Here is a 23599-nt window from a genome sequence, read left to right on the forward strand (position 1 = left end):
GTTTGAGTATCTATCTGCACCCCATGAAGAGCCAGCAAGATTGCTGAGGAGGTTGTTTTGCATTTTCAGTTTTGCTGCTGTCTTGCTCAGATGTGTGTTAGATGTCAGTATCCAGTCAGGGGTAACACCAAGATAAGCGGGGTTTTGTTTGTGATTCCGTCCCTGGTCATTCAAGGAGATGTTGAGTTCCCTCTAGGCGCTGGCATTGGAGAGGTGGAATATACTTGAGACTGTGGAATATACTTGAGACTGTGGAATATACTTGAGACTGTATTGTTGCTGCTGGGCTGAAGGGTCATGTCTTACAGTAGTTGGCCAGCTTGGCAACATCGTTGTTTAGTGCTGCCTCTAGTCTAGAAAATGTCTGAGAACTCATAACAATGTCATCTCATTTATTAACGGTGAATTATGACAGTACAGACATGGACTTGATGCTCACAGGTAAACATTTTTTTTCAGTGGTTGGATTTGGAAGATTAGTGTGCATGTTTTCCACTTGACCTTCCAAACAAGCATTAGTCAAGCACTGCATTAATGCAGCCACAGTTTAGCACTGACCCTTCCAGCTTTCATGGCCAACTTATTTGCTGTAGTCTCTGTGACTCCCTGCCCTGGGAGCTCACTACGGGAGTGTTAGAAAATGGCATGGAATAAGTTAAAAAGTTTCTTATACAATGGATGAGGGATAAATTTAAAGGAATGTGATCACTTAAAGGTAAGTGGATGTATGTGTTGGTAAAGATGCTGTAGGTATTTTAATGTGCATGTTTTAATCTTGCAAAATTTTCTTCAGTCGTGAAAAATTAGCACGTGAACAGAAAATTAGAGTCTGATTATATTGTTACAATTCAAGATTGATCAATTATAATTGTAGAATTGCCCTGGATGATGATGCAATAAAAGGGTGGGCAATACTTGGTGGCTGCGAGACTGAGCAATTAATGAGGCTGTTTCAGTATTGGAGTGAGTATTGAGAGTACCATGTCAGCCGTTAAGTTAGAGATAGAAGGGATGGAGTCGACGGCGCACTGGGTGGAGTCGACAGGACAGCAAGTGATGTCTATGCACGGTGGCACAATGGTTAGCACAGCTGCCTCACAGCACCAGAGTTCAATTCCCGGCTTGGGTCACTGTGTGGAGTTTGCATGTTCTCCCTGTGTCTGTGTGGGTTTCCTCCGGGTGCTCTGGTTTCCTCCCGCAGTCCGAAAATGTGCATGTTAGATGAATTGATAAATTCTCTCCTCAGTGTACCCGAACAGGCACCAGAGTGTAGCGACTAGGGGATTTTCACAGTAACTTCATTGCAGTGTTAATGTAAGCCTACTTGTGACTAACAAATAAACTTTACTTCACTTTAACTTTACTTTTACTTTAAAGAACACAACATCTGTGCTACAGCAAACAACACCTATGTCTGAAATTACAGCAAAGTCTCCTGATTAAAGCTGGATTCTTTCTCAATTTGAATGCAGTGAGTGGAGGAACTCGGCCAATATTCTGGGGACCTGGAGTTCAAATCCCACCATGGCAAGTGCTGCAATTTGAACTCAAAAAATATCCGGATGACAATGAAGCCATTGTCGATTGTCGGGAAAACCCATCTGGTTCACTGATGTCCTTAAGGGAGGAAATCTGCCATCCTTACCTGGTCTGGCCTACATGTGACTCCAGAGCCACTGCAATGTGGTTGGCTCTCAACTGCCCTCCAAAAGCAACTAGGGATGTGCAATAAATGCTGGCCAGCCAGCGACATCCATGTCCCATGAATGAATTTAAAAAAAGAGAATATTACATGTAAGTCTCCTTCTAACATTCAAACGCATGTCATCAGTCAAGTCTGACCTCGGTCACTGATTCGCTCACAAGGCCATTGGGCACAATGCCACAGGCCTCTTGGCACATTAAGAAGCTGGGCCATGTCTTTTCCCAGTTCTGTATTGTCCACTCTAATCTGTGAACTTCTATTCATACCTTCACATTCATGTGCCCCAGGACTATCCTTCTCGTTGACTAAAATTGGATGTAGCTCCTGAAATCCAATTTTTCCAATACTTCAAATGGGCAGTGATGCTTTAAATTTTAATAGTGATCTTCCCTGTGGTGATGTCTGTTCATTTTAGAAAAGAGGACAGTAGCAGAATTTTGAGTGTTGGAAAATTCAATGCTTAAAGATAGATGAGATGAGATGAAATGAGAAGGCAAGCCTGACTTGAGTGAATGAAAATGCTTTCTTGTTGGAAGAGGTTATCGGAGGGCTGGCAAGATGGGGACACGAGCAAGCTACTAGGTTACTTTCAAACCAAGCACAAATCTACAGGGCTTTCAGAAAGCTAACTCAACACTCTCTTTTAAGCAAAGAATCGAGACCATGGGCTGTGTGCATCGAATGATCAGCCTAACAGTCACTGTTTTGTAAAAAGTGATTTGAAAAACTTCAGATGTGTGAAGTTTCCTGTTGCATCTTGACTTTTAATATTCAATGCTGTAAGGAATGCTGAATGTTTTGATTTGGTTTATTGTTGTCACATGTATTGGTAAACAGTGAAAAGTATTGTTTCTTTCACGCTATACAGACAAAGCATACCGTTCATAGAATACATAGGGGAGAAGGAAAGGAGAGAGTGCGTTTGCAGGTGTGATTAGGAAGACCCTGTGTCCTGGTTCTTCCCCTAAATGTCACCTTTGGATTATATATATTTGCAAAAACCGTCGATGGAAGTCTTCAATCTGAATGCATCCATTGCATTTAAGGGTGCATTTATTTTGACATGATTTATTATTGTCACATGTATTAGTATACAGTGAAAAATATTGTTTCTTGCGCGCTATACAGACAAAGCATACTGTTCATAGAATAGGAAAGGAGAGAGTGCAGAATGTAGTGTTACAGTCATTGCTAGGGTGTGCAGAAAGATCAAATACTGCAACAATTGCATTGTTGTGAATCAATTTCCACTTCAGTGGTAAAGGAAGAGAAAGGACTTGCATTTTAATACCACCAATTCGGGACCTGGCAGGAGTGAATCCATGATCAGGCAGGGGACGAGGCTAGTCCATTGTACTGGAGGTGTACTGACACCTGCCATCTTGGTTTGCCTAAGATAGGTTAGAGTAAAGGATCAGGATAGCCAATGAGGTCAAACCGAAGCTTTATCTGATGTAGTTTTTCAAAGCCATCTCGGCCTTTTGGCTAAGCTGAAGGTCAGATCGAGCCCAGAAGGGGGTGCAATGCCTCATCCTGTCAGCTTGGATCTTGTCTGTCCCTCATATAGAGATCATAATTGGGCTTAATTTGAATCTCCCCCTTCCATCAAGCCTCTCTTTGTCCCCATTTTCTAACTGACCTTTAACATTTGGCTGCAGCTATGGGGCTGGCCATAGCTATAACTTTATATTTCCCCACAAGTTGTGTACAGGCACCCATAGAATGGAATACGAGGTGTGGTGAATCACAAATTTTTACCACCTTTTTCTCTCTGCCTCCCACTCACATCCCCTTTTTAAGTTCCATTAAAGTGACAGTCGCTCCCAGTTTCCAGTTTAGAGAAAAGGATCGCACCATAGGGTTGACCTCTTTTTTTAACAGGATACCAACACACCTACTCTTCCAACACTTGGTTTCAGTTTTAGAAATCGCTACTGCAGCCCCCCAGCTACCTTTAGTCCAAAGTTTCACCTGCTGAGACGAAGCACATAATATGAAAGCCCCAGCATCTGTTTTATCCCTGAAGATCAAGAGTGCTTGCAAGTAACTGGCAGAAACTTCTCATTTTGTTTGATGCACATCAAACTCTGGTTTTCAGAAAGAACTGTTAATGATTTATTTTTCTCATTAAATGTGTGTCCTTTAATGAGCCTCCCTCTGGCAGGCACACCTCACATCAGTAGCACTGATGGCAGCCACCAGCCTGTGGACATCACACCTTCCACGGCCAGGCTTTCACTCTGGCCATCTGGAATTTGGTGCGCTCCACATAATGGCTAATGTCCACATGACTGCGCTGCACACTTTCGCCAACATCAAACTGACCAGCGCAGGGAACCTGCTACCAGCTTCCATCAAAATGCAGTGGAGCCTTGTGTAAGGCTGCTTGAGGGAGGCCGACAAAATGCTCGAAGTAAGAAGACTTTGAAGAATTCTAAGTATCCCCTGTAGTGCAGATAGTGTCAATGCATACTAAATCCCACAGGCTTGTGCCACACTTGGTTGGAGCTCTGCAAGAATCTATAATAAGGAGAGGCTAAAGCAGCAGGAGGACAAGGGAGTTGAAGGAGCGATCCACAGGGAGGTCAGGGACATGCATGTGAGCATGTTCTGTACACGTGGGAGAAAGGTAAATAAACAAAATATCACAGCTAAGACTGAAGATCCTCTTATGACAATGTGTTGTTAGTTATATTGGGCTCAAGTGTCCTGCACCGATCAATAATTAATTGTGCATATGATACATATAATATCAAATATAAAACTCTAACACTAATTTTCACGCAGCGAGGTACCCTCCCTATGCCCCATCTCCTGGTTCCTGGTTGTCATGTATTACAGTGGCATCTCTGATCTTTCAAACAGATGTTAATTTATATTCCTGTATGCCTGAATCTAGTGAGACTAGACTTCAGATAGCATATAAATGTTGCTTTCTTTCTGTTCAGATTCACTTTTGTAATATCTACACTTATCCTTTGGGGGGGGTTTGACTTGCTCTGTTGTTTGTATTGATGATCTGGTCACTAGTTCAATATTGTTGGGCAGAATTGGCTGCCATCATTCCTCCATGACAACAGTGACTATGCTTCAGGAGTTACTTCAATGGCTGCAGTGCTTTGGGATATCCATTGACATGTAGGGTCAGAGATGTAAGTTCATGTATTCTTTCTTTCACTTCAAGCAATCCTGAATTCGTATGTATGCTTCTCGAAGCCATAAGCCTTTAATTCGGGAAGGCAACTGCCCAGTGGTATTATCAGTAAACTATTCATCCAGAAACTCAACGAATGTTCTGGGGACCTGGGTTCGAATCCTGCCACGGCAAATGGCAGAATTTGAATTCAATTCAAAAAAATCTGGAATTAAGAATCTACTGATGACCCTGAAAACCATTGTCGATTGTTGGAAAAACCCAACTGGTTCACCAATGTCCTTTAGTGAAGGAAATCTGCTGTCCTTACTTGGTCTGGCCTACATGTGACTCCAGAGCCACATTAATGTTGTTGGTCTAAACTGCCCTCTGAACAAGGGCAACTAGGGATGGACAATAAATGCTGGCTAGCCAGCGGCGCCCATGTCCCATGAATTAATATTTTAAAAATGAAGAAATAAAAGAACCCTAAACTTTACAAAATAATGTTGAATTTTTGCTGGATGCAGTCTTCTTCTCAAATTGGGGATTTAACTGTTATTTGTAATTATTCATTTAATGGTAAGAAACTTAATCCCTCACCACGTGCAACCTGTTAGAGTTACGGCACATTATCTATTTGAATGTTAACTGAACTGAATGGTGCATCTCGGAGCAGAAAAGTGGCCAGATGATTACAGCTCTGCATGGAGGGAGTTCTGTAATTGTGTGGAAATAGCTGTTGATATAATGCGAAAGGAACAAACTTGTTCTTGATGTGAATCATAGAATCGCTACAGTGCAGAAAGAGACCATTCGGCCCATCGAGTCTGCACTGACCACAATTCCACCCAGGCCCTATTCCACAAACCCCACATATTTACACTGCTAATCTCCCTGACACTAGGGTCAATTTAGCATGGCCAACCAACCTAACGCACACATCTTTGGACAGTGGAAGGAAATCGGAGCACCCGCAGGAAACCCACGCAGGCACGGGAAGAACATGCAGACTCCACACAGACAGTGACCCAAGCAGGAATCGAACCCAGGTCCCTGGAGCTGTGAGGCAGCAGTGCTAACCATTGTGCCACCGTGCCGTCCATTGTTCTGACATTGTGAAATGCAAGTTTTTCTATTTTTAACTACTCCAGAGCACTTTTAAAACAAAATGTTCTTGGCAAAGCCAATGCTTATTGTCCACCCCTAATTGCTCTTGAGCCACATACATCTGGCTGTGTGGCTTGTTAGGCCATTGCTGTGGGACTGGAGTCTCGAGTAGGCCAGATCAGCTAAGGCTGGCAGATTTCCTCCTCTGAAGCGGGTGGACTTTTATGACGATCAGATAGTTTCATGATCATTAGTAAGAAGATTAGCATTTTATTCCAGATGTGCTAATTGACTCAATTTAAATTCCCACAATTGCTGTGGTGGGATTTGAACTCATATCCAGAGCGTTTACCCAAGTGTTTGGATTGCTAGTGCAGGAGCATTGTTACTATGCTATTGCCCCCATCAGTCTGTAGCCTAGTGAAGAATTTGGCAATTGACGACAAGGATTAGATTATAATATTGGTGTGAAAATAGTTTCATATCAAAAATTTACTAGTTAAATTTCTGCTACCATATTCTTTGAAGAACCAAAATATCCAGGACTTTAGCCAAGTCAGTGCCAGGTTATAGAGTCATAGAGGTTTACAGCATGGAAACAGGCCCTTCGGCCCAACTTGTCCATGCCGCCCTTTTTTTTAAAAAACCCTAAACTAATCCCAATTGCCCGCATTTGGCCCATATCCCTCTATACCCATCGTACCCATGTAACTATCTAAATGCTTTTTAAAAGATAAAATTGTACCCACCTCTACTACTACCTCTGGCAGCTTGTTCCAGACACTCACCACCCTCTGTGTGAAAAAATTGCCCCTCTGGACACTTTTGTATCTCTCCCCTCTAACCTTAAACCTGTGCCCTCTAGTTTTAGACTCCTCTACCTTTGGGAAAAGATATTGACTATCTACCTTCTCTATGCCCCTCATTATTTTATGGACCTCTATAAAGTCACCCTTCAGCCTCCTACGCTCCAGAGAAAAAAAGTCCCAGTCTGTTCAGCCTCTCCTTATAACTCAATCCATCAAGTCCCGGTAATATCCTAGTAAATCTTTTCTGCACTCTTTCTAGTTTAATAATATCCTTTCTATAATAGGGTGACCAGAATTGCACACAGTATTCCAAGTGTGGCCTTACCAATGTCTTGTACAACTTCAATAAGACGTCCCAACTCCTGTATTCAATGTCCTGACCGATGAAACCAAGCATGCCGAATGCCTTCTTCACCACTCTGACCACCTGTGACTCCACTTTCAAGGAGCTATGAACATGTACCCCTAGATCTCTTTGTTCTGTAACTCTCCCCAACGCCCTACCATTAACTGAGTAAGTCCTGCCCTGGTTCAATCTACCAAAATGCATTACCTCGCATTTGCCTAAATTAAACTCCATCTGCCATTCGTCAGCCCACTGGCCCAATTGATCAAGATCCCGCTGCAATTGGCGATAACCTTCCTCACTGTCCACCATGCCACCAATCTTGGTGTCATCTGCAAACTTACTAACCATGCCCCCTATATTCTCATCCAAATCATTGATATAAATGACAAATAACAGTGGGCCCAGCACTGATCCCTGAGGCACACTGCTGGTCACAGGCCTCCAGTTTGAAAAACAACTCTCTACAACCACCCTCTGGCTTCTGTCAAGAAGCCAATTTTGTATCCATTTAGATACCTCACCCTGGATCCCGTGAGATTTAACTTTACACAACAACCTACCATGCGGTACCTTGTCAAAGGCAAGTTAAGCTATAGTGAGTGTGATGCATTATTTGTACATTGATTTCAGTCAAATCCTAGACTGTATAAATCGTAGCCATGGTTTATATCATAAGCACAATTCACTAATGTCTTTTCGTGAAGAAAACCTGCCGTCCTTACCTGGTCTGGCCTACATGTGACTCCAGACCCACAGCAAGGGGTTGACTGTGGCCCTCTGAAATGGCCTAACAAGTCACTCAGTTCAAGAGCACTTAGGGATGGGAAACAAATGCTGACTTTGCCAGTGAAGCCCACATCCCCCGTCAAAGAATAAAGGAAAATAAAACATCCAAAGGTATGCTGAGAAATATGAATCACATTGAGTGATCTTGAGGCAGCTTCTAGAATAGTGTTTATTTACTTGCACAGTTCCCAGTGGCAGTGATTTTAGACTTGTCCAACCAGCAGGGAACTGACTGGATGAAATTGGGGAGGGTTTTTGGCTCCAGTGGTCAGTTCGACATCGAATCCAGTCAGAATTTCACCAAATCAGGTTAAAATTACCCCAGTGTTTTGTTACTTCAGTTTAAAGTATTAGTTCTTTTCAGTTGAAATAGTTTTCTCATCTTGTCCAGTTTACCAGATGTTACAATATGGCATTATCAAATGGCTAGAAATGTTATTTATTTTTAAATGTAAATAAATCTCGATCAATTTTGGTTATATCACACAAAGGTGCACAGTATATAAGAGTCGGCACGGTGGCACAATGGTTAGCACTGCTGCCTCACAGCACCAGGGACCTAGGTTCAATTCTGGCCTTGGGTGACTGTCTGTGTGGAGTCTGCACATTCTCCCCGTGTCTGCATGGGTTTCCTCCGGGTGCTCTGGTTTCCTCCCACAGTCCAAAGATGTGCGTGTTAGGTTGATTGGCCATGCTAAATTTCCCCTTAGTGTCAGAGGGAATAGCGGGGTAAATATGTGGAGGTTACAGGGATAGAGCCTGGGTGGGATTGTTGTTGGCACGGGTCCGATGGACCAAATGGCCTCCTGCACTGCAGGGATTCTGTGAAGATGTTAACAGAATAACTGGCAATAGTGTTCATGCAGTTCCTGTTATCTATATCAGAGTGTTGTCTAACCTGGGAGGAACATTTTAGATGGGTAGGGTGAACAACCCCTGGGATTGAATACTACACTCCCAAACTCTGGGGAGTCGTCCCAGCATCGGCAGATGTATTATAAAGCATGATGATATCAGACATTTCTGATATCTTCATATCGGCTTTCAATATGTGGTAGTCCAAAGATGTGCGGGTTAGGTTAATTGGCCAGGTTAAAAATTGCCCCTTAGAGTCCTGGGATGCGTAGGTTAGAGGGATTAGCGGGTAAATATGTGGGGGTAGGGCCTGGGTGGGATTGTGGTCGGTGCAGACTCGATGGGCCGAATGGCCTCCTTCTGCACTGTAGGGTTTCTATGTTTCTATGACATGCGGTGAGTTAAAAAATTGGAACCCTGCCCATGTGATGTTGATCTCAATTAAAAGTGTATTTAAGATCATAAATGACTCCGCTGACTACCATAAAACACTCTGAGGACAATAATACGCTTTCAGAGTCTGGATCGCATCATGTGTGGAACCTGTTTTCTCATGGGTAAGCTTGTTAGGGCAGGCTTCAAAACTGCAGCTGAGCCTAGAGTCTCGGCTTAGCAGGTAGTATTTCAGTAACTGCAGGGAGTGAATGACAGTCTGTCCATTCAAACATCTCTTCTCAGCTTTTTTTTATTCATTCGTGGGACATGGGGCGTCGCTGGCTGGCCAACATTCATTGCCCATCTCTAGTCACCCTTGGAGGGCGGTTGAGAGTCAACCACAATGCTGTGGCTCTGGAGTCACATGTAAGCCAGATCAGATACGGACAGAAGATTTCCTTGCCTAAAGGACATTAGTGAACCAGATGGGACTTTCCGACAATCGATAACTCCAGATATTTTTTATTGAATTCAAATTCCACCATCTGCAGTGGCGGGATTTGAACCCGGGTCCCCAGAACATTAGTTGAGTTTCTGGATTAATAATACCACCAGACCATCGCCTCCCTTCTGAGTGCTAGACTTTGGTCCTGTCCATCTTCCAGGGTTGTAAATTTTCTGAAACAGAGGGGCTTTGTGGTATCAATGGGTGACAACCTCCAGTGGAGAGGAGAGGAGGATGAGGAGGAGGGTGAGAGGAAGAAGGGCAGAGCAGGAGGTCCAGGATGCACTGGTGAATGGGACACAGCAGCGCTGGGCCCGGAGGGCCAAAGGGCACTCGGAGATCCTCAGCGGCTGTGCAGAAGGTCTAATGCAGCCGCCTAAAGTCTACAGACAGAGATTGAACTATCTGCGATTCTCAGTGACTCGATACAGGAAAAGACTCAGGCTAGCAAGAGTCAGTCACATCACAATGTGACATGTTCGCAGAGGAGATCTCCTCCAACTGCATAGGAAAGGCACCCGATGCCTATAACTTTGAAGTTACTGTCGCATTCTTGCGACAGGCAGCCTGTGGAGACCTCAGCGGCGTCACACAACGTATTGTATGCCACTGCAGAAAGGACCTCACTGCCGCTATGTTACAAAGGGGCCAGAATTAGATATCCTTCACCCACATGTCCAGAGTCAACTGGATAGAGCCCAAGGATTTGCAGTGATTGCTGGTTTCCCCAGGGCGCAGGGAGCCATTAATCACACTCACGTCACCAACCCATTATCAGCTCAGTGCCTGCCAGCCTATACTCGAGCATCTGCCAACTACCACTACAACGTGACCATTGCTTGAAATGTGCAATGACGTTATCAAGGGCAGCTGTGTCCGCATTTAATCATGCTGCCCTTGAAGAGCGGTCAAACTCGCCTCTTTCCTGCATTCACAAGCACGCCCTGCAGCACACTCGCCCAAGATGCACATTCTCAAACCTTACTCACCCTGGCCACCCTCATTCGGTCACTGAGCATGTCCTTCTGACCAGCTTAACACCGTTGATGTCCTCGGCCACCACCTCCGACACTGCACATGTCTGCCTTGGCTTCCTCCTCTTTCTAGGGGTTGACATCAGCTGAACATAGTGGGCAGAGAGGGAGGGCTCTGAGGCAGTGAATCTAAGGGCTGGTTTGGCCCCTCTCTGCCATCACTCATCTTGCTCCAATGACACTTCTATCTCTTTTAGTGAAACATGTAACAACTCTACAATTCTTCCATGTAAAGACGTAGGGAACCTGTTCCCGATTGAAAAGAATGCAATCTCTGAACAGTGCCAAGGTTTGGAGACGACAAAACTCGAAACAAAACAGAAGTCTGCAAACTGCTCAGTGACAAACTATCCAGAGAGTTTTCACATGATCCTGCATTTCTGGCTCCCCTGACACCATCCTGTGCCCAGGGAGTACTGGCTGTGACTTTGTTCCAGGCCATGGCCTACAGTTTCAGTAGCCGGACATCCCACCCTTCAACATTCGTTAGATGGGATGAAGGCCTCAAACTTGCCCTTCTGCTTAGTTAGCCCCAATCAATGTATTATCAGGCACATTCTGAAGGTGGGCCCAGAAGTCAAAACCCCCTTGTGCAGAACCCCACTCACAGCACCCCAGCATATTACTCCTCCCATCCATTGACTCTGTCTACACTTCCCGCTGCCTCGGAAAAGCAGCCAGCATAATCAAGGACCCCACGCACCCGGACATACTCTCTTCCACCACCTTCTGTCCAGGAAAAGCTACAAAACTCTGAGGTTACATACCAACCGACTCAAGAACAGCTTCTTCCCTGCTGTTGTCAGACTTTTGAATGGATTTACCTCACATTAAGTTGATCTTTCTCTACACCCTGGCTATGGCTGTAACACTACATGCTGCACCCTCTCCTTTCCTTCTCCTCTATGTACTCCACGATTGATATGCTTTGCCTGTATAGTGTGCAAGAAACAACATTTTTCACTGTATCCCAATACATGTGACAATGAATCAAATCAAATAGCCCTTAGAATGAGAAACATAATAGAAGTGAGCCCTGAAGAAACTAAAAGTGATCTCTAATCTTATGGATCCACAGAGAATACCAGAAATGGAATAATACATTACCATAAGTCCACAGCACCTGTGAGTCCCTCTCAGAGCCATTCTACATCCTCTATTTACCCTATAATTTAAAAATAAATCACAGAATTTTCACAGTGCAGGAGGACATTTGGCCCATCGTGTCTGCACCAGCTCTCCGAACACGCAGTTCACTTAGTGCCATTCTTTCTCCTCCTCCAAATAATCCTGCAAATTCTTCTTCCAAATTCCAAAATCAATGCTTCAGTTGAAGCTGCCTCCACCAGACTCTCAGGCCGTGCATTCCTGACCTTAGTCGCTTGCTACATTTTTCCTTGTATCGCTTTTGCTTCTTTTACCAACTACTTTAAATCTGTGCCCTCTCGTTCTTGATCCTTTCATGATTGGGAACTGTTTCTACCTATCTGCTCTGTCGTCACCCTGCATGATTTTGAATACCTCTATCAAATCTCTCCATTTTCTTTTCTGTGAGGGAAATGATCCTAACTCCTGCGATCTACCTTCATTATTAAGTTGCTCATCCCTGGAACGATTCTCATGAATCTTTCTGCACTCTTTCTCCAATGCCTTCACCTCCCTCTTAAAGTGTGACACCCAGAACTGGACATAATACCCCAGCTGAGGCTACATTAGTGACTTAGTCAAGTTCAACATAACCACCTTGCTCTTGTACTCTATGTCCCTGTTAATAAAGCCTGGGATACTGGGCGGAATTTTACCAGTACATCCGCCCGAGGCACATACGATCCCGCCCGATGCCAACAGAGAATGCCATTCTCCGAGCCTCGCCCGCCCCCGGAATCAGGGCGGGCATGCCGGTAAAATTTCGGGCACTGTATGCATTATTCACCCTGCCCTCAAGCTTGGTATGGCTCCTGTTCTGCCCAAGACCGCAAGAAACTACAAAAGGTCATGAATGTAGCCCAACCCATCACGCAAACCAGCCTCCCATCCATTGACTCTGTCTACACTTCCAGCTGCCTGGCAAACAGCCAGCATGATTAAGAACCCAACAAACGCCGGACATTCTCTCTTCCACCTTCTTCCGTCAGAAAAAAGATACAAAGGTCTGAGGTCACATACCAACTGACTTAAGAACAGCTTCTTCCATGCTGCCATCAGACTTTTGAATGGACCTACCTTGCATTAAGTTGATCTTTCTCTACACCTAGCTATGACTGTAACACTACATTCTGCACCCTCTTGTTTCTTCCTCTGTGAATGATATGTTTTGTCTATATAGCGCGCAAGAAACAGTATTTTCAATGTATATTAATACATGTGACAATAAATCAAATAAAAAGAAGCAGAGGTAGGCCATTCGGCCCCTCTACCCTACTCTGCCATTCAGTAAGATCATGGCTGATCTATATGTGTTTCGAATTCCACATTCCCATCTCCCCCCTGATTGCCATTGTCTATCTGTCTACCTCTTTAAAAATATTCAGTCACCCCGCCTCCTCCGCCTTCTGAGGCAGAGTGTCAAAGCCGTATAAACTTCTGACTGAAAACAATTCTTCTCATCTCTGTCCTAAAAGCTGACCCCTAATTTAAAAACATGATGTGGAGATGCCGGTGTTGGACTAGGGTGGACAAGATGAGAGCGCATGATACCAGGTTATAGGCCAACATGTTTATTTGAAATCACAAGCTTTCAGAGTGCTGCTCCTTAGTCAGGAAGACTTCACCCTATGAAGGAGCAGCGCTCTGAAAGTTTGTTGGTCTATAACCTGGTGTTGTGTGACATCTCATCTAATTTTAAAACAATGACCCCTAGTTCTGGACTCACCTAGAAGAGGAAACAGCCTTTCCTTGTCCACCTTGTCGAGACCATTCAGGATCTTTTATACTTCAATTAAGTCTGTCCAACCTTTCCTCATGAGGCAATCTGCATAGTCCAAGTATCTAGAACTGTTGGTTCAGTGGATGGCGTAGATCCTTGTCGTAGAATCTTACACAGAATCCTACAGTGCAGAAGGAGGCCATTTGGCCCATCAAGTCTGCACCGACCACAATCCCATCCAGGCCCAATCCCCACAACCCCATGCATTTACCCTAGCTAGTCCCCCGACACTTAAGGGGCAAGTTAGCATGGCCAATCCACCTAACCCGTGCATCTTTGGAATGTGGGAGGAAACCGGAGCACCCGGAGGAAACCCACGCAGGCACAGGGAGAATGTGCAAACTCCACACAGACAGTGACCCGAGGCAGGAATTGAACTCGGGTCCCTGATGCTGTGAGGCAGCAGTTCTAACCAATGTGCCACCGTTCCAATGTCTGGCTCTATTAGTGAGTAAGAAGTTTAACAACACCAGGTTAAAGTCCAACAGGTTTATTTGGTAGCAAAAGCCACACAAGCTTTCGAGGCTCTGAGCCCCTTCTTCAGGTGAGTGGGAATTCTGTTCACAAACAGAACTTATAAGACACAGACTCAATTTACATGAATAATGGTTGGAATGCGAATACTTACAACTAATCCAGTCTTTAAGAAACAAAACAATGGGAGTGGAGAGAGCATCAAGACAGGCTAAAAAGATGTGTATTGTCTCCAGACAAGACAGCCAGTGAAACTCTGCAGGTCCACGCAACTGTGGGAGTTACAAATAGTGTGACATAAATTCTGATTCTAGGATCGCATGATAAAGACTCAGGAGGAAAAAAGCAGAAATATTTATGTGAAATAGTGTGACATAAACCCAATATCCCGGTTGAGGCCGTCCTTGTGTGTGCGGAACCTGGCTATCAGTTTCTGCTCAGCGACTCTGCGCTGTCGTGTGTCGCGAAGGCCGCCTTGGAGAACGCTTACCCGAATATCAGAGGCCGAATGCCCGTGAGTACAGTATTATCTGATTCTGCAGGTCAATGCAAATCAATAACTGATTCTAGGGGTGCCAATCATTAATTGATTTTCTGCTCAGCTACCAACCTTGGGGACCAAAGGTTGTATTCAGCTTGAATATGAATGTTCCAATGACTGGTGTGATTTCTTTTCTATTTCTGGCACCAGTCATCCTTAGGTGTACAGTGGAGAATCTTAGGATTTTGAAATGGGCTGCACGATTAACAGTTTATTTGTAGAATTTTGGTCCAGGCGTGTTTCTTTAACAATGAACTGTGAGACCTGAAGTTGCAGGTGAAGCATCAGCAAGATTAGTTTACCGCTATACCCATTCCTATTGAGCAGTCCCTAGGAATGGGGGATAATTTGCTTTCACTACAGTTTGATGGGTTCTGTGATGGCTGATTAGTCCAATACGTAATCGGCTGTCTCTGCCACAGTGGGGTAGGTGGTGCTTTAATGGCTGGTGTGGAGGTTTGTGCACCCTCTCTGAAGCCTTGTCTTTGCCTCTGCACATTGAACACGTCGAGAGGCTTCATGGGCAGTGTCTTCCCGAATGAGCTTTTTCCATTTTGGTTGGTCCCAAGCCAGGGATTCGTATGAGTCAGCGGGGATGTTTAATCTCCGCAGGGATGTTTTGAGCACATCCCTAAAGTGTTTTCACTGTCCTCCTGGGAGTTAACGGCTGTGACTAAGTTCTGCCTGGAGCAGTTGTTTTTAAATTCATTTACGGGATGTGGGTGTAAGTGGCTAGACCAGCATTTATTGCTCATCCCTAGTTGCCCTTCTAAAGATGGTGGTGAGCTGCCTTCTTGAACTGCTGCAGTCCCTGAGGTGTAGGTACATCCACTGTGCTCTTAGGGAAGGAGTTCCCGAATTGTGACCCAGCGACTGCAAAGGAATGCTGATATATTTCCAAGTCAGGACGGTGAGTGACTCTGAGGAGAACGTCCAACTGGTGGTGTTGCCTGGTATCTGCTGCTCTTATCCTTCTAGATGACAGTGGTTGTGGGTTAGGAAGGTGCTGTCTAAGAAACCTTGGTGATTTCCTGCAGTGCATCTTGTAGATGGTTACGCACGACGGCCACTGGTCATCGGTGGTGGAGGGATTGAATGTTTGTGGAAGGGGCTGTAAGCAAGTGGGCTGCTTTGTCCTGGACGGTGTTGAGCTTCTTGTGTTGTTGGAGCTGTACTCACCCAGGCAAATGGAGAGGATTCCATCACACTCCTGACTTGTGCCTTGTAGCTGGTGGACAGGCTTTGGGGAGTTAGAAAGTGAGTTACTTGCCATAGGATTCCTTGCCTTTGATCTGCTTTGGCAGCCACAGTATTTATATGGCTAGTTGAGTTCAGTTTCTGGTCAATGATGATCTCATAGAAACCTACAAAATTCTAACAGGACTAGACAGGTGTCACAAACAACACTGGTGTTACCTGCAAGGGTGTCCCAAGTTGGAACACCGGTTCATGTTGGTGAATTTAAAAAAAAATATTGTGAGGAGGCACTTAAAACCTAGTGAGGAACCAGTCCAGTCATTGTATAAACACTTATTAAAGAATATTTGTTAACTTAAAAGAAAAGCAAAATACACAACAAAAAGGACTACAAAACGCTAAGGCACTTAAGTATATGAATAAGTAATCACAGTGTTTATGTAGCAATTACCCCTTGTCCATCAAATATCTATGATCCCTGCACTCAATAAGACTTCCTTTCCTCAAACAACTTCCAAATTAAGGCTGGAATTCTCCAGCCTCTCCTGTGACTGTGATTCTCCCGTCCCGCTGCAGTGAATGGAGATTCGGCTGAGCACCAAATTCTTCATTCTTGCTGGCAGCAGCAGTGGGACGTGAGAGACCGGAGAATACCACACAATACAAGGCTAATGATCAAGTCTGTGAAATGTCTTTTTCTGGTGCAACAAAGATATTTAAACTGCCTTTACGAAGATCTCCTGCAATGCCTTGGCTCTAAGGCTAAGATGCAGCACTATAGCATCTCTGGGAAATGAACAAGAGAGGAGCCAGGGAAAGGGTTGGCCCACTCGAGGATCGTGGAGGGAATCTATGCATGGAACCAGAGGAAATGGGTGAGATATTAAATTAATACTTTGCCTCAGTATTCAACAAAAAGAGGGGCTTGATGGATGAGGAGCCTAGGGTAAGGTGTATAGATATTCTGGGTCATGTCATTATCAAAAAGGAGGAGGTATTGGGTGTCTTAAAAAGCATTAAAGTAGATAAGTCCCCAGGGCCTGATGGGATCTACCCCAGAATGCTGAGGGAGGCAGGGGTGGAAATTGCTGGAGCCTTGACAGAAATCTTCATATCCTCATTGGCTACAGGTGAAGTTCCAGAGGACTGGAGGATAGCCAATGTTGTAACGTTGTTCCATTGTTTAAGAAGGGCAGCAGGGATAATCCAGGAAATTATAAGCCGGTGAGCCTTCCATCAGTGATAGGGAAATTATTGGAAAAGATTCTTCGGGACAGGATTTACTCACATTTGGAAAGAAATGGATTTATTAGTGATAATGTGGAGATGCCGGCGTTGGACTGGGGTAAACACAGTAAGAGTTTTAACAACACCAGGTTAAAGTCCAACAGGTTTATTTGGTAGCAAATGCCATTAGCTTTTGGAGCCCTGCTCCTTCGTCAGATGGAGTGGAAATCTGCTCACAAACAAGGCACACAGAGACACAAAATCAAGTTCCAGAATACTGATTAGAATGCGAATCTTTACTGCTAATCAAGTCTTAAAGATACAGACAATGTGAGTGGAGGGAGCATTAGGCACAGGTTAAATAAATGTGTATTGTAAAGAAATGAGACAATACACATTTCTTTAACCTGTGCCTAATGCTCCCTCCACTCACATTGTCTGTATCTTTAAGACTTGATTAGCTGTAAAGATTCGCATTCTAATCAGTATTCTAACTTGATTTTGTGTCTCTGTGTACCTTGTTTGTGACCAGATATCCACTCCATCTGATGAAGGAGCAGGGCTCCGAAAGCTAATGGCATTTGCTACCAAATAAACCTGTTGGACTTTAACCTGGTGTTGTTAAAACCCTTACTTTATTAGTGATAGACAGCATGGTTTTGTGAAGGGGAGGTCGTGCCACACTAACTTGATTGAGTTTTTCCAGGAAGTGACGAGGACGATAGATGAGAGAAAGGCAGTGGATGTTATATACATGGACTTCAGTAAAGCCTTTGACAAGGTACCTCATGATAGACTGGTACAAAAGGTGAAGTCACACGGGATCAGAGGAGAGCTGGCACGATGAATACAGAACTGGCTTGGCCATAGAAGACAGAAAGTAGCAGCAGAAGGGTGCTTTTCTGAATGGAAGGTTGTGACTAGCGGTGTTCCACAGGGATCAGTTCTGGGACCTTAGTTGTTCGTAGTATATATAAATGATTTGGAGGAAAACATAGCTGGTCTGATTAGTAAGTTCGCAGATGACACAAAAATTGGTGGAGTTGCAGATAGTGAAGAGGATTGTCAGAAGATACAGCAAGATATAGACCGGTTGGAGACTTGGGCAGAGAAATGGCAGATGGAGTTTAATCCGGACAAGTGTAAGATAATGCATTTTGGAAGGTACAATGCATATAGGAATTATACACTAAATGGTAGAACCCTTAGGAGTATTGACAGGCAGAGAGATCTGGGCGTACATATCCACCGATCACTAAAAGTGGCGACGCAGGTGGATAAGGTAGTCAAGAAAGCATATGGCATGATTGCCTTCATCGGCCAGGGCATTGATTATAAAAATTGTCAGGTCATGCTGCAGCTGTACAGAACCTTAGTTAGGCCTCATTTAAAATATTGTGTACAATCTGGTCGCCACACTACCAAAAGGATGTGGATGCTTGGGAGAGGGTACAGAAGAGATTTACCAGGATGTCGCATGGTCTGGAGGGTATTAGCTATGAGGAGAGATTGGATAAACTCGGTCTGTTCTCACTGGAACAACGGAGATTGAGGAGTGACCTGATAGAAGTTTACAAGATTATGAGTGGCATGGACAGAGTGGATAGTCAGATGCTCTTTCCTCGGGTAGAAAAATGAAGTACTAGGGGACATAGATTTATGGTGCGTGGAGAAAAGTTTAGAAGAGATGTGCAAGGCAAGTTTTTTACACAGAGGGTGGTGAATATTTGGAACATGCTGCCTGGGAAGGTGATGGGAGCAGGTACAATTGAGGCATTTAAGGGGCAACTATTTGAATACATGAATAGGATGGGAACGGAAGGATACGGACTCCGTAAGTGCATATGGTTTTAGTTTAGGCAGGCCTCATGATCAGCACAGGCTTGGAGGGCCAAAGGGCCTGTTCCTGTGCTGTACTTTTCTTTGTTCTTTATGATCCCTTGGCTGTGAAATGGGTCCTAGCCTCCTGGTTGTGAATAGTGGACTCGTTTCTGGCAATGAGGTATGGGCTCCCTTTCTGCTTCTGTGAAGGGTGGAGGTTTATGCTGTTTACCCTTTTGTTATTTCAAACTTGAGAGTTGGCTGTACATATCTCAAATTCTTTCCTTTAGTGGAGCTCAGCATTCCCCTAGCTCTACATCACCCAATCATTGAGGTTAACTGTTTTTGCTGGTGGAACTTAACATTTCCAAAGCAGCCATCTAAGTAATCTGTTTCTACTACTTGAGCAATTCACACCTGATCATCTTTAGATGCTCTCTTGTCTTTGGATTGCGCTGATGATTTTTAATGGTTTTGCCAGCCCCTGGAAATGCTGGCTGTTACTGTTGCTAGGCAGATTTCTAACTTGCAGGCGTTTGAAAATTATTGTTACTGTTGCTGCCGGGCAAATCCCTGACACAGAGTAGATGCAGGAAGGCTGCTCCCGATAGCGGGGAAGTCCCATACAAGGGATCACATTCTGAGGCTACGGGGTAGACCATTTAGCATTGAGATGAGGAGGTGGTGAGCCTATGGAATTCTCTACCACAGAAAGTAGATACGGCCAAAACATTGTTTGATTTCAAGAAGAAATTAGATACGGCTCTTGGGGCTAAAGAGATCAAAGGATATGGTGGGAAAGTGGGAACAGGTTACTGAGTTGGATGATCAGTCATGATCATAATGAATGGCAGAGTAGGCTCGAAGGACCGAATGGCCTCCTCCTACTCCTATTCCCTATGTTTCTATGCTTACTTGGCCAAATGCTGCCTTGATGTCAAGGGCAGTTACTCTCACCTCACCTTTGGCGTTTAGCTGTTTTGTCCATGTTTGAACCAAGGCTGTAATGAGGTCAGGAGCTGAGTGACCCTGGCGGAACCCAAACTGGGCGTCACTGAGCAGGTTATTGCTGAGTAAGTGCTGCTTGATAGCACTGTTGACGACGTCTTCTGTCACTTTATTAATGATCGAGAGGAGACTGATGGGGTGGTAATTGGCCGGATTGGATTTGTCCTGTTTCTTGTGTCCAGGACATAGCTGGACAATTTTCCACATTGCCGGATAGATGCCTGTGTCGGAACAGCTTAGCTAGTGGCGCTGCAAGTTCTGGAGCACATGTCTTCAGTACTATTGCCAGAATATTGTCAGGGCTTAGATCTAGCCTTTGCAGTATCCAGTGTCTCTAGCACTGAGATCATGTGGAGTGATATCCATGTTATATATGATATCCTCCATTAACCTTAACAGCATCCTCAAATTCAAACCAATCTTTTATTAGATCAGAGCCAAAATGGGGACAATTTGGTTACTTCTTCCGGACATGTTTTGAATGCTGACATGCATTCAAATTCTTCCATGCCTCTATTATTAATGATCTTATCATTTGTGTGTGGAGCATGAACACCAGCATTGACTAGTTGGGCTGAATGGCCTGCTTCCGAACGATAAATTCTACGCATTGACATTCTTCAGCGGTATCCTAGACTCCATTAAGTTTATTCTGCTTCACCCCCAGTGATGATCTTGATTCCTTGGTTTAGTTATTGTTTTTGGCTCCAGTGGGTAACCCGCTATTCCTGTAAATTCCCATTACAGAGAGGGAAGGAATTGAAATATATGACCGTGACACTTGCCATTAATCCTCTCCTGTGTTTGTAGGATCCAGTGATGAATTACGAATGTAATGCTTTTTATAATGGAATTTCACTCTGCTCCTGATTTCACTGATAGACACAGTGAAAACCAAGCTCCCACACGCACGGTATTGAATACTCTTAACTTCACAAATTATCCAAATAAATACTCAAGTCCAGCTTCCTGACAGTTTGACCTCTTGCAATCTGGAAGTCTGAACACAAGGGAGAAAGAAAAAACAAAAGGAGTTATCGCCCAATAACTCAAGCCTTCTGTGGCGACTCTCTATTTGCACAGTTTCCATTCAGTGTTGTGGGAGCGAGTGTCCTTTTAAGGACCGAACTCTAATACAAAGAGGTGGCCGGGGAACTTATTAAATTAAGAGTAATATTAACAATGTTTTTTTAAAGCCCAGTGAACTGCCAAGTGCAGGTCAACTAGTGGGAACGCTGCATTTATTGAAAATGCATTCTGTGCTATGTTCTATGTAAGGTCTTAGTTGTTTAACATCAGTGAGCATTGTTGCTTTTTTCTACCTGTTGATCAGTAAATGAATTGATGATGCCAGATTTGATATATATTTGTCCAGCAATCAGATACAGTAATGTCTGTCCTTTGTTGTGTGTGTAACTATTATACTGTAGAAAAATACAAGTTTTGCATGTATACTGCACCTTTTATCGTTTCAATATGTCTCAAAGCACCTTGCAACCAACTCATTACTTTTTGAGTGGGTGACTGTTGTAATGTAGGATTAATTAATGTACAGCAGAATCCAAGACACAGCAATCGAACGTCAGATAATCTGTTTTTGTGAATTTGATTGAGGGATAAATATTGGGCTTGACATCAGGGAAAACTCACATGTTCTCCTCAAATACTGCTTGTGGGGTCCTTTATGTCCAACTGAGAGACTAGACAAGGTTAACGTTTTATGAAAAAGACAGCACCTCTGACGGACAGCACTCCTTCAGTGCTGCACAGAAGTATTAGTTTCTAACATACATGAACTTTTATTCCTCCCTCAATCGAGGGCAGCATGGTGGTACAGTGGTTAGCACTGCTGCCTCACAGCGCTAGGGACCTGGGTTCAATTCCAGCCTTGGGTCACTGTCTGTGCGGAGTCTGTACATTCTCCCTGTGTCTGCGTGGGCTTCCTTCGGGTGCTCCGGTTTCCTCCCTCAGTCCAAAGATATGCAGGTTAGGTGGATTGGTCATGCTCAATTGCCTCTGAGTGGCAGGGGATTAGCAGGGTAAATACGAGGGGTTACGGGGATAGGGCCGGAGTGGGATTGAAGTTGGTGCAGGTTTGATGGGCCTCTTTCTGCATTATAGGGATTCTATACATAAGGGCTGTGTTTGTTTCCATTTTAGATGCAAGAGCTATCTTAGTTTCGATGATATAGGTCCATTCAGGGGCTGCATTCATCTTTGTATAATAATGTGTACCGGTGCCATTACTCTGAATAATTTACAGAAGATTTATTTATTAATCTCCATATGACATGTCAGAATTGTATTCATTTTTATGGTTTAAAAAATGGGAACTATATTCTGCACAGGCAGCGCAAGTCTATGTAATATATAAGAATTGTATTTGTTTTTAAATAATGTAAACAATGTGTTAGTTTCTAAGGAATTCACAGAGATAATTTCCTCAAAATATACCTCTTAAAAATAGCCTTTATATTCCCATTATCTGTTGAACATTCCAACTCTAGTACATATCATAAGCAACATCCTGTTGGAAAACTTGATATTCTTTTGATTTGATCTGCTTTGATTTATTATTATCACATGTTAATATACAGTGAAAAGTATTGTTTCTTGCACACTACACAGACAAAGCACACCGTACATAGAGCAGAAAAGGAGAGGGTGCAGAATGTAGTGTTACAGTCATAGCTAGGGTGTAGAGAAAGATCAACTTAATGCAAGGTAGGTCCATTCAGAAGTCTGATGGCAGCAGGGAAGAAGCTGTTCTCGAGTCGGTTGGTACTTATTCTCAGACTTTTGTATCTTTTTCCTGATGGAAGAAGGTAGAAGAGAGAATGTCCGGGTGCGTGGGGTCCTTGATTATGCTGGCTGCTTTTCTGAGGCAGCGGAAAGTGTAGACAGAGTCAGTGGATGGGAGGCTGGTTTGAGGCTGGGCTTCGTTCACGACCCGTTGTAGTTTATTGCGGTCCTGGACAGAGCCAGAGCCATACCAAGCTGTGATACAACCAAAAAGAAAGCTTTCTACAAAAAGAATGCATTTGCAAAAGTTGATGAGGACATGCCAAATTTCCTTACTCTCCTGAGAAGGTCGAGGCGTTGGTGGGCTTTCTTAACTATAACATCGGCACGGAGGGACCAGGACAGGTTGTTGGTGATCTGGACACCTAAAAACTTGAAGCTCTCGACCATTTCTACTTCGTCCCCATTGATGTAGACAGACACATGCCCTCCACTATGCTTCCTGAAGTCAATGACTAACTCCTGTCTATGATACAGAACAACCAATGTCTTAGGATGGATAACTAACTGTTGCTAACATTTCAAGGGAAAATAAGATTCATGGGCCGCTTCAAGGTGAATTTAAATAATTTTAGGACATTGCGTGTGCCCACCAGTGATTTTACTAGAACTCTCTCTCACACTCTCTCACCCTTAATCTTTCACAATCATGTAATGTAACTGGCCTATTATTTTCGGTTGACCTTTTGCTTGTATGATTAGGAATAGGAGCAATGCATTCAGCCCCTTGAACCTGTACTGCCATTTAATTAGATCATGTGTGATCTGTACCTTAACTCAATCTACAGCCTTGGTTGCAGATCACTGAATACCATTGTGGAACAAAACTCCACCAATCTCAGGTTTGACATTTTCCATCGGTTCAGCCTCAGCTTTTTGTGGAGGAGAATGTTCCTGATCTCCAGTAGACTTTGTGTGAGGAAATGCTTCCACACATCACCC

At 43.9% G+C, this 23599-nt stretch overlaps 1 protein-coding gene across 2 annotated transcripts in view; it reads left to right on the forward strand.

Annotated features, from left to right (window-relative positions):
• The window catches only part of dgkza (diacylglycerol kinase, zeta a), a 515809-nt gene that overhangs the window by 381206 nt on the left and 111004 nt on the right, over nt 1–23599 (forward strand). The gene's annotated exons all lie outside the window — the stretch shown is intronic.

The sequence above is a fragment of the Mustelus asterias genome, chromosome 9, assembly GCF_964213995.1.
Source record: "Mustelus asterias chromosome 9, sMusAst1.hap1.1, whole genome shotgun sequence".
In the NCBI taxonomy this organism is placed as follows: Eukaryota; Metazoa; Chordata; class Chondrichthyes; order Carcharhiniformes; family Triakidae; genus Mustelus; species Mustelus asterias.